Below are 15,713 nucleotides of genomic sequence, written 5' to 3'. Positions count from 1 at the left end.
GGGATTTTCCTACCTGTCATCCGTTCCTCAATCTCAGGACAGACTGAGGGAAGGATGGTAGGCAGGAATATTCCCCTCCCCATTTTCCTGCCATTCGCAACAAGGAGTGGCTGGGAGGGGAGGGGCCGGTGAGGAGCCCCTCAATGTGAGTGATGTCGAGTTGGCCACGCCCACCCAGTCACATGACCTCCCCAACAAGCCACGCCCACAGAACCAGTAGGGGAAATTTTTTAATTTCACCCCTGGACTGGTTCCGTGGAGAGAGGTTTTTCCGTGGATCGGAGGGGTGTGTGGTTTCGTGTGCTGCCTGTATCCTATGGATGGAGCTTCGCTTGTTTGTGCGGCCTGGTTTCTGGCATGCTGTGGCCCAGTGCTGGTCCACAGACTGAGGGTTGGCGACCCCTGAACTAATATTCTAATATCTTTTCTTCAAAAACACAATTGCCAAGCTAGGTATCTTGATTGCGACTATTTTTCCTTCTCTGTTCTTTTTCTGAGAGAAATGGGTGGTTTAGAAATATGAAAAATAAATAATAAATGGTATTCATTTATATAGGTAGATCTTGGCCTGTAAATGAATACATGTCCTCAACCACAATTGAGCCCAAATTTCTGTTGCTAAGTGAGACATTTATTAAGTGAGTTTTGTCCCCATTTATGACGTCACTTGTCATGGTTGTTAAGTGAATTGCTAAGTTAGTAACACAATGGTTAAGTGAATCTGGCTTCCCCAATGAGTATGCTTGTCAGAAGGTCGCAAAAGGTGATCACATGACCTGGGACATTGCAACCGTCACAAATATGAGTGAGTTGACAAGCATCTAAATTTTGATCCTATAACCATGGGGATGGCTGCAATGGTTGTAAGTGTGAAAAACAGTCATGTCTCTTTTTTTCAGTGTGGTTGTAACTTCAAACCAGGGGCGAAATGCTCCTGGTTCGGACCGGATCGCCCGATCTGGTAGCGATGGCGGCGGGTGGTTCGGAGAACCGGTAGCAAAAATCCCTGCACCCCCACCCCCACAATGTCCAGCTGAGCCACACAATCAGAGGCTTTTTTTTTTTTTTTACTTTTAAAAGCATTTTTTCTACAACCTCTTCCAACGAAAAAATGCTTTTAAAAATAAAATTAAAAAAAGCCTCTGACGATCGCGCGGCTCAGCTGGGATCGTCAGAGGCTTTTCAAAGCATTTTTTTCTGCAACCTCTTGGCTGAAGAGGTGGTAAAAAAAATGCTTTGAAAAGTCTCTGACGATCCCAGCTGAGTTGTCTGATCATCAGAGAGGCTTTTCAAAGCATTTTTTAAAAAGCCTCTCTGACGATCCCAGCTGAGTTGCCTGATCGGCAGAGGCTTTTCAAAGCATTAGAAAAAATGCTTTGAAAAGTTAAAAAAAAAAAAAGTTGGCCACACCCACCCAGTTACATTACCCCCCCACCAAGCCACACCCACAGAACCAGTAGTAATAAATTTTACATTTCACCCCTGCTTCAAACTCACTAAATGAACCATTTAGTCAAAGACTACCAGTATTCATTTAATAAACCTCTCCCCCCCCTCCAGATTTGTCTTTCAAACCTGCCTAAGTCGAGTGGGCATACCTATTTCACCCATTTTAGCTATGCACGGGCTGAAGAGCATTCTTCATTCTGTTTGTTATGGGTCTCTCTTCCTCTCCTTTCATGGGACGACCGAAGTTTGTTACATTAAGAAGATGGAATGAAAATTCCTCCCTATTTTTTTTTCCCCACATCATACAAAGTTTTATATACCTCTCGGTTTTGTTTTTTTGTTTTTGTTTTTGTTTTTTGCAGGCTAAAAAGATATCCAGATGTGAGGTTGTTTCTCAAGTGCTGGAGTCTCTGATGTGACAGGAGAATTTCAAGTGCTAGGCTAATTGCCAAGATTCTTTTTAAAAACTAAAAGCCAGAAATACCGCTGCTGTTATTGCCTGTGTATATATCTATGCGTACGAGAGAGAAAGAGAGGGGCTATCACTGCACACACATGCAAACTATGATATCCTGGGAGGGCATGGGGCCTCTGTTTTTGCAGACAGTCCTATGAATGTGACCTTGTCAGAACTGAACTCTGGTCTGTTTAAAATAGGAATCAGAGCCAGAAAAATGTTGTTGACTAAGCTAAACTCCCAGCCCAAACAAGAAAGCTTTTATGTATTACTTCCTGTCCAGGAGAACCCCAAGGTCAGTTTGAACTTTGCAGAGCAGGGGGAATATAATGCAACTGCAATTATCTCAGCAGATTCCACAAGGCAGCCTCCTCCTTGTCCAGGAGCTTCACACACTTGGCTGGAATGTAAAACCCTCTATAGCCTGCTCTCCTTCAAGGCTTCCAGATTGCCTCGGAAAGCTACACTTTCTATCTTTGCCCTTCTCCTCCTCATGTAAGTGCTTCGTGGAGATCTGTCCCTACTGTATACTGATAGTTCCTGACTCACTAGCTATATATCACTGGCCTTTAGCCTAACTTCAGGCGAATTACATATGGTAGAAAGAAGGATCTCCAAATATAACTGTAAGCAGTGGTAGGATCCAATTAATTTAACAACCGGTTCGTCCTAAAGACTCTGTGGGCGTGGCTGGGGGTGTCATGTGACTGGGCGTGGCCAACTCGATGTCACTCACGGCAAGGTGGGGTGGCGTAGGCAGGCCGAAGCAGCGGTGGCGATGGCCGGAGACTTACCTTTGTGCAGCAACAGCAACGATGATTCTCCGATGCCTCATCTCTTGCCTGGTCTCGCTGCTGGAAGTTTTTGCAGTAGGAAATGGCAGGTGGCTACTTCCGGCTTTTGTTTGTGCAGCTAGGCACACGACCCCACCCCAAGACACTGGCCTGCAGCCGCCATTCTGCCGGTGAGAGAAGCCTCCAGCCACTGGTCTTTTTCGGTGTAAGAAGCCTGCAGTCACCGCTCTTTGCTGGCACAAGGGGCCTCCAGCTGCCACTTCTTTGCCTGCAGCAGCCACTGCCACTTTGCCGGCATGAGCAGCCTCCAGCCTCCTTCTCTTTGCTGGCTGAAACCGAGACGGCAGCGGCAGCTGGAGGCTTCTCGCGCCAGCAAAGAGCGGCAGCTATAGGCTTCTCGTGCCAAAAAAGACCAGTGGCTGGAGGCTTCTCATGCTGGCAAAGAGGCAATGGCTACAGGCTTCTTGGTGTGGGGGAACACTGTGAGGTTCGGCCACCTTTCGGGCCCTGCTCTAGGCTGTTGCCTGCTTCACCTCCACTTCACCTCAGGTCCCGCATCCAGCCCGCGACAAGGGGACATGCTGTTTCCAGGCGTGCCTGGCCAGCAGATGGGCAAGCAAGCAGCCCTTGGGGGAGGCATTTTCTCTCAGGCCTCCCACCTGGAAGGTCCTGCGGAAACCAAAGCTGGGCCCGAAATGCGGCAGAGCCTCACCATGTCCCCCACACTGAGGCGGTCCTTCAGCTGAGCACACCAAGCCTGGAGCGGATCTTCCTTCCCCGCCGTCAGCCTTACTTTTCAGCCCATGGGGCTTGCTCCATTCTCACAGCGGTGGCCCGACTTGAGGCGAAGGGCAAGTGGGTGGCATGAGGGTGGAGGCCCTGAGAAAGGCCAGAGCCAGGAACTGGTGCATCACCTGACCTGAGGTGAAGGGTGAGTGGGCGGAAGGATGGCAAGAGCCAGGCCCGAAAGGCGGCCGAACCACACTGTGTCCACCCCAAGGTGGCCCTTCGGCTGAGCGCCTTACCTTCGCGGGCAGCCACAGTGAGCAGAGCAGCCGAGGCAAGATAGGGCTGTGCGGGGTAGGGTGGGAAGGGCCAGCCAGTGGTGAGATTGGCTGGTTTGCTGAACAGCGCAGAATCTTAACAACTGGTTCACCCGAACCAGCCCGAACCGGCTGAATCCCACTTCTGACTGTTAGCCAAAGGTAGACCACCAATCTACCCAGGCTGAATAGTGTTCCCTGATCATCTTCTTCTTCTTCTTCTTCTTCTTCTTCTTCTTCTTCTTCTTCTTCTTCTTCTTCTTCTTCTTCTTCTTCTTCTTCTTCTTCTTCTTCTTCTTCCTCCTCCTCCTCCTCCTCCTCCTCCTCCTCCTCCTCCTCCTCCTCCTCCTCCTCCTCCTCCTCCTCCTCTTCTTCTTCTTCTTCTTCTTCTTCTTCTTCTTCTTCTTCTTCTTCTTCTTCTTCTTCTTCTTCTTCTTCTTCTTCTTCTTCTTCTTCTTCTTCTTCTTCTTCTTGCTACATGTCTTAAATTTACCCCACTCTTCATATTTTGACTGTAGACTATTTCTAACAATACTCTGCAGGGATGGGGAACTATGGCCCTTTTGTTTGTTGATGTTGGTGTTTTCTCTTCTGTATGACAGGCCATTAAGCATTATGGCCTTTTTATGACTGGTGGACTTCAGGAATTCTGGGAGTTGAAGGCCACCAGTCATAAAAGGGCCATAGTTCCCTACCTCTGCTTAATGGCCTGTCATACAGAAGAGGAAACACGAAAATCAACAAACAAAAACACAGGATGGAAATAAATACATAAATAAACAACAAACCAACAAAGAAATTAAATGAAATGAACAGGAGGTTAAAAACAATCTACCTGCACAGTTATTGTACAAGTTATATCCACAAGTGTGGACATTCCAAGGAATAAAAGATCCTCTGTTATACATGTATAAATAACTACAGTATGTGTAGCTGCTACATTTGGCAGCATTATCAGGATTCCCACTCATGGTGTCAGGCCTGGAAGCCATTTTTTGTATTGGACCTTCAGACCTGCCACATTTACTACTGTGGGAAATTGGGAGGTGGGATTGTGTAGAGCAGGGGAGATATATAGTCATAACAACATACCTTTCTCAGAGGTTCAAGAACATTTTGCCCTGCACCTGGGAGTTTGGAACTGGGAGGCATCTCCAGTTGGGGTGACGCTCTGATTGGACCATGTGATGGACTTGTGGGTGTTGGACAGGGACTTGAACTTTCTTTTGGGTGAGGGAAACCCTGGAAGCTTTCAGGTTCGGGTTTCCTCAGATGTGCCAATCTCTAATAAAATGTAACTTTGAGGAAATTCAAGCCTCGGAGTTTTCTTTCATTGGGGGTGTTACTTGGAACTCTGACACATGGCATATCTTGAACTAGCAATTTGAGAAATACCAATCTCTAAGCATCATCAGTGGAAGGAGACAAACTTATAGACACTTTGAACCATGTCCATAGGCTCTTTTTCTAACTCCCTAAATTAAAAAAACAACAACACTAGGACACTAAATTAAGAAGTTCTACAAATAAGTTCTACAAATAAGTTTGGAAAACCTCAAGTGGACTATTGTACTATTCATGTACCTGAAGAGCAACAAAGCAAAATAAATTTTAAGAGAGAGAGAGAGAGAGAGAAAATGAGAACATTTCTGGGCCTGTTCCCACAAGTTAATTCATATAAAAAATACTAGGAGTAAATATGTAGTCACAGCTGCAAAGACGTTGCCTTCCCTAGGTTTATACCAACAGACAAGAGCTGGAGGTATGATGCTACTACAGTCCAGTAAAGGATTTGGGTTCCAATGTAATTACTATTTTGAGTAATTTCAGCTTCTGTTCCAATAAGTCTTATTCTTGGGCAGAAAGTGAATCTGATGGGTGCCTGCAGAGTTGTTCATAATCCACGGAGTTCCCTGGGCGACCTTCAACCTGAGTATTATTCAGGAACTAGCTCTTGTAAGAAGTTAATAATAGAATAAGTTTCATTTTCAAGCCTACCCTATGGGCTGTTTCTCATTTCTAAAAATCCAGGTGTTGCCCTCAGGAGGTGCATCTGTATCTGAAGATGCATAAAAGCAAAGCTCAAAGAGAGTTTACACTTCTGGCAAAACAATCTTCTTCTTGAGAAAGAGATTTGCACTGCTAAGTAGACGTTTCTCATATTTCTAAGACAGAGCCACACACACCAGAACTCACGGACTCATCAACAGTGATTACACGAGAGCCCAACTTGATTAAGAGGTTGCCGAGGTGCAAAAAAATATGACATTGACAGGTAATTGATGTGTTTTCACATCCATCCAGCCATGCATATGCCATTGTTACATTAATTTCCCCGTGTGGAATTTGATAAAGCAGATACAAAGTGCTGGATTCTTCATCATGTGTCTAAATCTACCTTGTGGAAGTTGAATGCAGAATACACACCTTTCCCCTGCATCCTATTCGGCAATAGCAGTAGCACTTAGACTTATATACCACTTCATAGTGCTTTACAGCTCTCTCCAAGCAGTTTACAAATGTCAGGGTAATGCCTCCAACAATCTGGGTCCACATTTTACCAACCTCGAAAGGATGGAAGGCTGAGTCAACCTTGAGCCGGTTAGGATCAAACTCTTGCTTCTGTGGGCAGACTTAACCTGCAATACTGCATTCTAACCACTGCGCCACCATGGCTCCTATTTAAGATCATTATTATTACAAATGTGTTTATATATGATTTTATGTCTGATTCAAGTCATTTGCAATATGACTGTGAGGTCAGTTTTCAGGAAGCAGTTAACATAGCTTGGCCTCTAAACCAAAAAGGACTTCAAATATTTTCCCTTTCCTTCAACTTGGTTAGAAGCAGTGTGGCTTAAGTTACATACTGTTTATAAAGTGTTTTGCATATAACTTGGCAGAATTAGTTTAGGATAAAGAGATGATTGTATAACCATATAGGCTGGCAGCCTACGATGCTGGTGAAACTCATCACAATATGGACTACAGTCTTCATTAAAAATATTTGCGTTTGAAACAAGTTCAACCAACCAGCCTTCTACTTCCTGTGGCAATATACTGTGTGAGACTGGACTGTTTTCTTACTAAACATTATTATCATGATGAATGGCCTAAGTTTCTACTATGTCCTGGAAACCTTTCTCTGTTCCTTGTATCTTTCATCTTTTGGTAACAAATCAAATGCAATAATTTATTTTGAATGGATGGACTTTACTGGTTCAGTTCATTCGTTGTGTTTCTGTTATATCAGAGTCAAAAAAATGTCCTATCATTAAAAAAAGAGAATAAAGATGTATGTTTTACAGGTCTAGATACAAATCTGATTTAAATAGATAACACATACGGTATTCATCTTATACAAATATTCTGTGTTCTAGCTACCATTTTGGAAAATGTCAAGATATGCGGATGGGGCTGATGTAGGCTAAGGCAAGCCATTCTTTGAAGAACTATTTTTGGTCTGGAAAATATTGCAGAATATATATAGGTAGTCCTCAACTTGCAACAGTTCATGTAGTAACCATTCAAAGATACAATGGCATTGAAAAAAGTGACTTATGACTGTTTTTCAGTTATGACCGTTGCAGCTTCCCCATGATCATATGATCAAAATTCAGATGCTTGGCCACTGGTTCATATTTATGACAGTTGCTGTGTCCCAAGGTCATGTGATCACCTTTTGCGACCTTCTGACAAAGTCAGTGGGGAAGCCAGATTCACTTAACAAGCGGGTTACTAACTAGTCAAGTGCAGTGATTCACTTAACAACTGTGGCAAGAAAGGTCGTAAAAAGGGGCAAAACTCACTTAACAAATGTCTCACTTAACAGCAGAAATTTTGGGCTTGATTGTGGTCGTAAGTCGAGGAGTACTTGTAGAAGCAAAGAAAGTATCTAGGTGGGTTTATACCTTAACCCTCAGATTATCTCCAGTTCTTCTCAGACTATTTCAAGACAAAGTACCAAGGTGATGGTTTTAACTGTCAAAGCTGCGATAGCCTTGTTCAACTTGGTGTTCTCCAGATTTAATAAACGACAATTCCCACCATCCGCAGAGAGCACGGCTATTGTGGAAGGACAATCACTTTTCACATAGGCCGACCCAATTTTTAAGAGCCGCATCTGTTGTCTCTCGAAATGTAGAAGGTGACCGAGGAGGAAGGTTTTGGTTGTGTGTTTATTCAGGAATCTGCTCCTTGGAGAAGCCAAATTCTTTTTTTGAACATATAATTTTGACTGCACGGTTGAGTGTATTTTTTTTTCCTGATGCTTATGCATATTTTGGTGGTTTGACGATATCTTTTTTTAATTGCTGGGAGTCACCTTGAATAAATTTCTTTTCTTTGTAGAAAGACATCTAGCAATATATAGTAGTAGTAAAGCTATCAGAGCATTTTATTAAATTGTAAACATCAAGATCACACAAACGTTACCTCAGTAACAAGCCTGGTGCAGATTTATACTTAACAATGAAAGGTAAACTAAAAAAAAATAGGAAAGAAGGGAAACTAGAATTTGTATAGTGGTAGAATTAAGGAATATACAGAGAAACAAACTGGCATGTTTGCTATTTGATGCTTTCCCTTGAGGCTAGTGCTAATTCCTTGCTCTCTCTCTCTCTCTCTCTGTGTGTGTGTGTGTGTGTGTGTGTGTGTGTGTACCTTTTTATTTTAAACTGGATGCAAGCAATGTATACAGACCAATAGTTCCAGTTCATTTATAAACCTTTGTAATTTATAGAAAACCTTTGAATATTGCTTGTAACCTTCAATTGGGCAAAATCCTGCAACATAGGGCAACAATTTTTATCCAAAATCCATGAACCATGATTCCCATGGGATTGAAATTTAGCAAACTAAATTTTGGGGCTTCTTCAATGCCACCATGCCACCATGCAGCTACCATCAGCCGCAGTCACGTGATTGCCATTTCCAATGTTCCCTGCCAGCTTTGTACAAGGAAAGTCAATTAGGACGTTGTCTCCACTTCCATTGCTATTTTTGCCATTGTTTCTCTTTTTAGGTACAGAAATATCTTTGAAACAATGACTCAATAGATCATGGGTTGTCTCATAAAAGCTGTAAACAATATGATGATTAACTCTAAAACCGTAACATTACCTGATTGATGGGAGTCTAGAGGCTAAATCCAAAATCGTTCCCACTGTAATCAAAAACAGAGAACACAACGTGACATGTTCTGACAACTTCCATCAAACTCCCTCTGGAATCGAAGTCTGGGGCAGACTGATCAAATTGGCTCATCCTCCCTGGCAGAGGGAGCTCCATTGCACAGTCCCAGAGCAATTAGGGGATGATCTGATCACAATAAGAAGAGATGTTAATGTCACTCATCCTCAGATCATTTCACAACTACCCCAAGACAGATCTAATGGGCAAGCACCTCAGTCATCTGGTTTAGGTTCATGGTTGCTATGGTGATCTTTCAGGCCCTTCTAAAACCTCATCAAGAGAAGGAAGCCATCAGCCTCTATCTATCATCTATCTATCTATCTATCTATCTATCTATCTATCTATCTATCTATCTAGCTAGCTATCTATCTAGCTATCTAGCTATCTAGCTATCTAGCTATCTAGCTATCTATTGTGATCATACTATTAGCCAGGAGACTACAATACTAGTTATTTGGTTTCAGAAGAGCACTAGTCTATTTATTTCACACTCATGTGCATATCCAAGTGTGCATTACAGGGGGCGAACTAGCTCTGCGGCAGAAAGGTAAGCAGCGTCATCTGGGGTGTTCTCATACCATCAATGTTGCCTCACAGTCAGGTGTCACATCCGGGCAGGTCCACACTGGCAGGGGTCTGACTGTCTGCATGAAACCCCGCCATGTTTCCGAGTGAGGTACCTATTTATCTACTTGCATGTAAGATGCTTTCAAACTGCTAGGTGGGCAGAAGCTGAGGCAAGTGATGGGAGCTCACTCTGCCACGCGGTGCTAGGACTCAAACTGCTGGAGCAGAGACCATCTTCAGCATCTTTAAGCCATCGAAGTACAGTGCCTCTCCACCAACTTAGTGAAGGGTTTGAATAGCTAAGGCAGGGAAGCCACCGGGGAGCTCAGCAGGGAGGTTGGTACAGCAGCAGGAGTCTCAGTATTCCTTGGAGTCCAACTTCAAATGGTTTATATGGCTATAGATTAATTTTAGTATCACAGGAACCATACTTATGAATAACACAGTACAAAGTGAACATTGGACTCATTAGGCCTCGGGGGAGTTCCGAGCTATTCTGCCAAGCTGCTCCTGTCAGCATAACATTAGGAAAAAATAAAAAAAACAAACACGTTTTGAATTTACTTACCCAAAGCCCAGGAGTTGTAGAAATAAAATCTATAAAATTCAATGGGTAACTAGCAAGACTTCCATATATAGAAAGATTTAATGAGAAATGATATTTTAACACAATGCAAATCACTGAAAAGCTACAGCCCAGCCTACTTTGCAGAGTTGCTGCAGGGATAAATTGTAAAATATAACATACTTTTAGCTCCTGGAGGAAAAATGGGATAGAAATCAAACATATACATAAACATTTATTGGATGGAAATGTTGGTGGAAAAAGGAGAAACCAGAGTTACACACACAAAATATTCCAAATAAAGCTAATTTCCATTAGGCAATTTTAAGTACGTACATTTGAATTGGTGAAATAAAATCATGGATCTTCAAATACCATATGCACAGGCTTTCTTGCAGAGAAAAGGACCTTAGCAACTCTGGAGTCATAATTAGGTGTCACCAGGAAGACCAAGATTGAGAATGAAGTTTCACATCTTTAAGAGAATCTGAGAACTGAATCAGAGCTACCACTCAGTAGTAACCAACCATTTATGTTTTGCATTGTGAATAAGCTCCATTTTTTTGAGGTTACTGATTCAATCTAAAAATTATTTAAAGTCTGCCTTTAGTGGCTTAGCAATATCAACCAGCAACCATAAACAATGATTGAGGAGCGTGGGGGGGGCTGATATCTAAACTATGCGAAGAATACTAAATTGTCTACCCACAATAAGGATTCTTGTCCCCCCCCCCCAAAAGGAGAGTAAACTACAAAACCACACAGAAGAACAGATATATGCAACAGCCATTCTGTGACTGCCTCAGCTGTAGGAGAATTTTTGATAGAATAGGCCTGATATAATATCCCAAAGAAACCCATTTTACCTCCTGCTCTCCTCCACTGTCAATAGACAAGAATCTTCTGCATTTCACCCTTTTAACCAAGGATCTAGATTGGTCTGGGTTTGGAAGATAGCATGTCTCAAGTGTGTATTAGATACAGGTAGTTCTTGATTTATGATCACAATTGAGCCCAAAATTTCCACTGCTAAGTAAGACAGATGTTAAGTGAGTTTTGCCCCATTTTATGACCTTTGTTGCCACAGTTGTCAAGTGAATCACTGCAAGTCAGATTAAGTGAATCGATGTCAAATCAGTAACACTTGACAAGTGAATCTGGCTTCCCCATTGACTTTGCTTGTCAGGTCTCAAAAGGGGATCACATGACCCCGGGACATTGCTATCATCATCAATATGAGCCAATTGCCAAGCATCTGAATTTTGATCATGTGACCATGGGGATTCTGCCGTGGTGAAAGACGATCATAAGTCACTTTTTCCAATGCTGTTGTAACTTTGAATGGTCAATAAACAAATAGTTGTAAGTCAAGGACTACCTGTACTGGCATTTTTTAGGTGGGGCTAATAAGAGCACTTACTTATAGAGGCAGTTCTCACCTGTACTCATACTTTAAATGTCTTTGCAGTTAAATGTTAGGTCTTCAGGTCATTAGTCCTGCATACGTTCCATTTCCTTCTATTCAGAATGCTTGAGGTATGCTTGTCTCTTTTATGTTGATAAACATGTTTATTTGCCTCAATATTTGCTCACTCAGACACATGGCAGTTGTTTTCTTCTTTACCAAGGAGGAACTGCAAGGAACAAAATGAATGAAAGACTTGCGAAACAAATTCCTATGTCCCTAATTATTCCTGATGAAGAAATATGGTACAGAACAAATATTTTGTTCTTTCAGGAGGAATCTTCTTCGGGACGTGTTGAAGGTCAAGCCAAGAAGTTTTAGTTAGACCAAACACACTGAAAGCTGGAGCTTCTACTTTCCAGTTATATACCACAGAAATTTAGCAATTTGCCACTTGAATGAAAGTACAAAGCAGTCACTGCCTACGATTCTCACCAGAGGTGGGTTTCAGCAGGTTCTGACCAGTTCTGGAGAACCGGTAGCGGAAATTTTGAGTAGTTCGGAGAACTGGTAGTAAAAATGGAGACTGGCCCCACCCCCATCTATTCTCTGCCTCCCAAGTCCCAGCTGATTGGGAGGAAATGGGGATTTTGCAGTAACCTTCCCCTGGAGTGGGGTGGGAATGGAGATTTTACAATATCCTTCCCCTGGAGTGGGGTGGGAATGGAGATTTTACAGTTATCCTTCCTCCTGCCACACCCACCAAGCCACGCCACCAAGCGATGCCCACAGAACTGGTAGTAAAAAAATTTGAAACCCACCACTGATTCTCACCCAAATGCACATGTACCCCATAAAGCCTAGCTGATTAACTATGCAAACCCAAGGTTCTGAACAGCTTGCATGGGAAAATGAGAACTGAACAAGTTGTTAGCATTCTATTCTGTTCAACTTCAAATCATTTTTATTTACAGGAAGTAGTGTCTGTCTATCGGAGATACAGAAAAGCCTGAGCATCTCTATTCCTACTGCATAGATGGAGTTGAATCCCTAGGTACTCTTCATATAAACAAAATACCATGAAGCAGGTTTTGGATAATTATATGCAGAGGTATCTTTGCATGCACAAGGCAAAGGCATGGGTTGATCTAACTACAAACCTAATTTGTCCATTGAAAGTCATTTACAGAATACCTCTAAAGTTACCAATCTGGCAGTGATACAATAAAAGGCAGAAGCCGGGTTTTCCTTGTGTAGCTTCGATGCTTTACTACAAACAGTTTGACGGCTTCATTAAGATTTGTCTGCATTGTTCTTTAGGAGTGTTTCACCAATGCTGTGAGGCAGCTACTTCCTCTCTCTCTAAAGGAGAAGGAGGAATAAGATTGCAGACATAGGAAATCTGACATCACCAGTAGTGATGCTTTGGAAAATGCAAGCAGCTTTAATGCTAATAGCTAGCTTACACACACACAACAATAACCTCTGTTCTTCATTTCTGTACATATACTGACTATCTGGATAGACTGAAACGTGCCAATCTTCATTTCTGTGTATATACTGACAATTGGATACGCAAATATTTTAACGTAAAAGCTTTAAGTAAGATGAAGCAAGACACAAGACGTTAATAACGGTTGGGGCGGTTGATTCCTACAATCGCACACTTTAAAATGGACATTCATGCATAAATTAAAGCTCCCTCACTGTTCAATCCTGGACAAGCCTCTACGCTTCTACGTGTGCAAAAGAAGAAGGTGTTCAGCGCTACAGAGAAAAAAAACAGTAATGCCTTTTTTTTTTTTTAATGTTAATGAGATGGTGCAAAGGCAAGAGGGAAGCAGCCCGCTTCTCTTCCTCGAATTACTGCAGCTTGAATGTATCTCATTCAGCCTTCAGAATATACCAGGAAGTTGAGACTTGGATCCTGTACGAAGCCCAGCCTTCAGCTTGCCAGGAAGTGGGGGTGGGGGGTGGGGGCTTCCTCTATATATCAAAGCAGCTGTTGCTGAAGGAATGATGCAAAGCTCCCCAAATCGGTGAGCCTGGCAGCTGCCCTTTTCAGAGACAGCTGAGACCGGTTCTGCTGACAGAACTATTTCAAGTTGATGGCAGATCTCCTGCTCTAATATGCTGAAACCTCGGCTTTGCCTTGTCGCCTTGTCTAAGAACTGCCACAGAGCCTGCTTTCTAGCTGCAAGCATCGCTTGATTTGAACGGAGCATCTGCCACCAACTGCCACGGAGATGTCATCCCCTCCCCCAACCCTTGCAGCATCCTCCAGGCTTAGCTCCATGCAATGTTGCTGCCCCATTCCTGTTTAAAGGTTGGGCAAAACAAGGCAGTCGTGAAATGGTCCTACGTTGTGGAGGGTTAAATAGTTCCACCTGAAAACATTCAGGAGAGATGGAGAGGGCGGAGCCACCGGTGCTGCTAGGATCGGATCAGAGGCACCGATTTAGGGCCCCACAGTCTAGGAAGACTCTCCAACAATGCACAGAAGCTGGCAGTGGCCAGTTTTATGGGCTGGTCAAGCCTGCAGTGGGGCACCTTTTAAAAGAAATCATTTCTCAATGTTTGAGCAGCAGGAAGCTAAGCCAGTCAGATGCTACTTTTAATAAGATTCTTTTCCCCTTTGCACCCCTGGAGTGTGCACTGATGATGTTTCTACAAGAAAACAAGCAAGCTCAAAGAGCATCAAGGATCCCCCATGCCAACGTTCAGCTACAAACACAGATAGTCCTCAGCTTATGACCACAGCTGAGCCTAAACGTTCTTTTGCTAAGTGAGACAGGTAAGTGATTTCCCCCCACGCCCAAATTTTACAACCTTTCTTGCCACAGAGGTTAAGTGAATCACTGTGCAGTTGTTAACTTAGTAACACGGTTGTTAAGTGAATCTGGCTTCCCGGTTTTCTCATCAGAAGTTCGTAAAAAGGTGATCCCATGACCCCGGAAGACCGCAACCATCATAAATATGAGTCAGTTACCAAGCATCTGAATTTTGATCACGAGACCATGGGGATGCTGCAACGGTCATAAGACTGACAAAGGGTGATCAGTCACTATTTTCAGTGCCGATGTAAATTTGAATGGTCGCTAAATGAACTTTTGTAAGTTGAGGACTACCTGTATTCTCCTTTGTCAGACTGCATGCTGTTTTAGAGTTGGTTTCGATTGACCAACTCTAGAGGAATGAATGAACAAAGCCAGCCAATCGGAATACTTGAGTAGTCTATCACTTGTCACTCTTGCGCATAAGTCAAAAAAGATTTCCAGAACAATTAAACAGTTTCTACCCTCAGGATTAAAATCTAAAAGTCAGCATCAAAGGGGAGGGGGGGGGAGTCAAAACAAAACAGAAGAAGCAACCCAGCAACTAGATCCTAATTTTAAGGTTTTATAATTAATCGGTTGAAAAAGAGCCAGAAAATGTTGCTGTTCCAAGAAAGCCTTCCCCTTCTCTCCCTCTTTTGCCTGCCTGATGCCAGAGGGCAGTTGATAGAAGCGGATGTTGATGGAGATGGGTTTTCACCACCTCCTAGTGATTGGAACTAACTTCCTTCTTCCTTATTGCAACTTGATAGAACAGCTACTGCCAGGTTCTGATGGCCAAAGGAAAAGACTATATATCTTTTGAACTTATGCTATTCCTTGTAAAACATTCTGTGGTCTGTGAGAATGCCCTCTAAACTGGAGTCTTTTCAGTTTCATCAGGAAGCAGATAGACAAGACCAGAGGTTCAAATGGCAATTGTTTCACCCAATAAGGTCTAAGGACAACTCACCATGGACAACTCATCACAGGACAACTTGCCACGGGACAATGGAACGCTTTATTAATTGTTTCATTCGCGTACTTCTATTATTGTTGACTACATTTTCATCCAGATTATTGTAACACCGGATTGACCTTCTTTATTTTATTATTCTTGGCCACAATTCCATCGAAATCAATTTAACTTTTGTATTGGTTGAATTGTCCAACTATGGCGAGTTGGCCATAGCTCATTGGCTGTGGCGAGTTGTCCCATTCTGCATCAAACATTAGAGTATTATCTTTTCCATACTGGGCAAACTGATGGGGAACCTATTCCGCCACCCAGACCTCAGCTTGGCAATCTTGGTGGGGGAGAAGAGACAACACTTGGAAAGCAAGCATGAGAATCATCCTGAGATGTGATAATAACATTACATCAATAGAAATGCCATTAGACTCTGTGCATTGTACATCACATCAGC

General features: G+C 42.9%; 1 long non-coding RNA gene across 1 annotated transcript in view; it reads right to left on the bottom strand.

Moving 5' to 3' along the window:
• The window catches only part of LOC117662687 (uncharacterized), a 32,878-nt gene extending 30,023 nt beyond the window's left edge, over positions 1 to 2,855 (bottom strand). The window contains exon 1 of the long non-coding RNA XR_015731926.1: positions 2,701 to 2,855. This is a non-coding gene — a long non-coding RNA (uncharacterized LOC117662687). The remainder of the gene's footprint in view (positions 1 to 2,700) is intronic.
• Positions 2,856 to 15,713: the final 12,858 nt, after the last annotated feature.

The sequence above is a fragment of the Pantherophis guttatus genome, chromosome 2 (genome assembly GCF_059756535.1).
Source record: "Pantherophis guttatus breed Tessera chromosome 2, ASM5975653v1, whole genome shotgun sequence".
Lineage (NCBI taxonomy): Eukaryota > Metazoa > Chordata > Lepidosauria > Squamata > Colubridae > Pantherophis > Pantherophis guttatus.
Note: the sequence above shows the minus strand (reverse complement) of the source record. Positions and strands in the feature narration are given on the sequence as shown.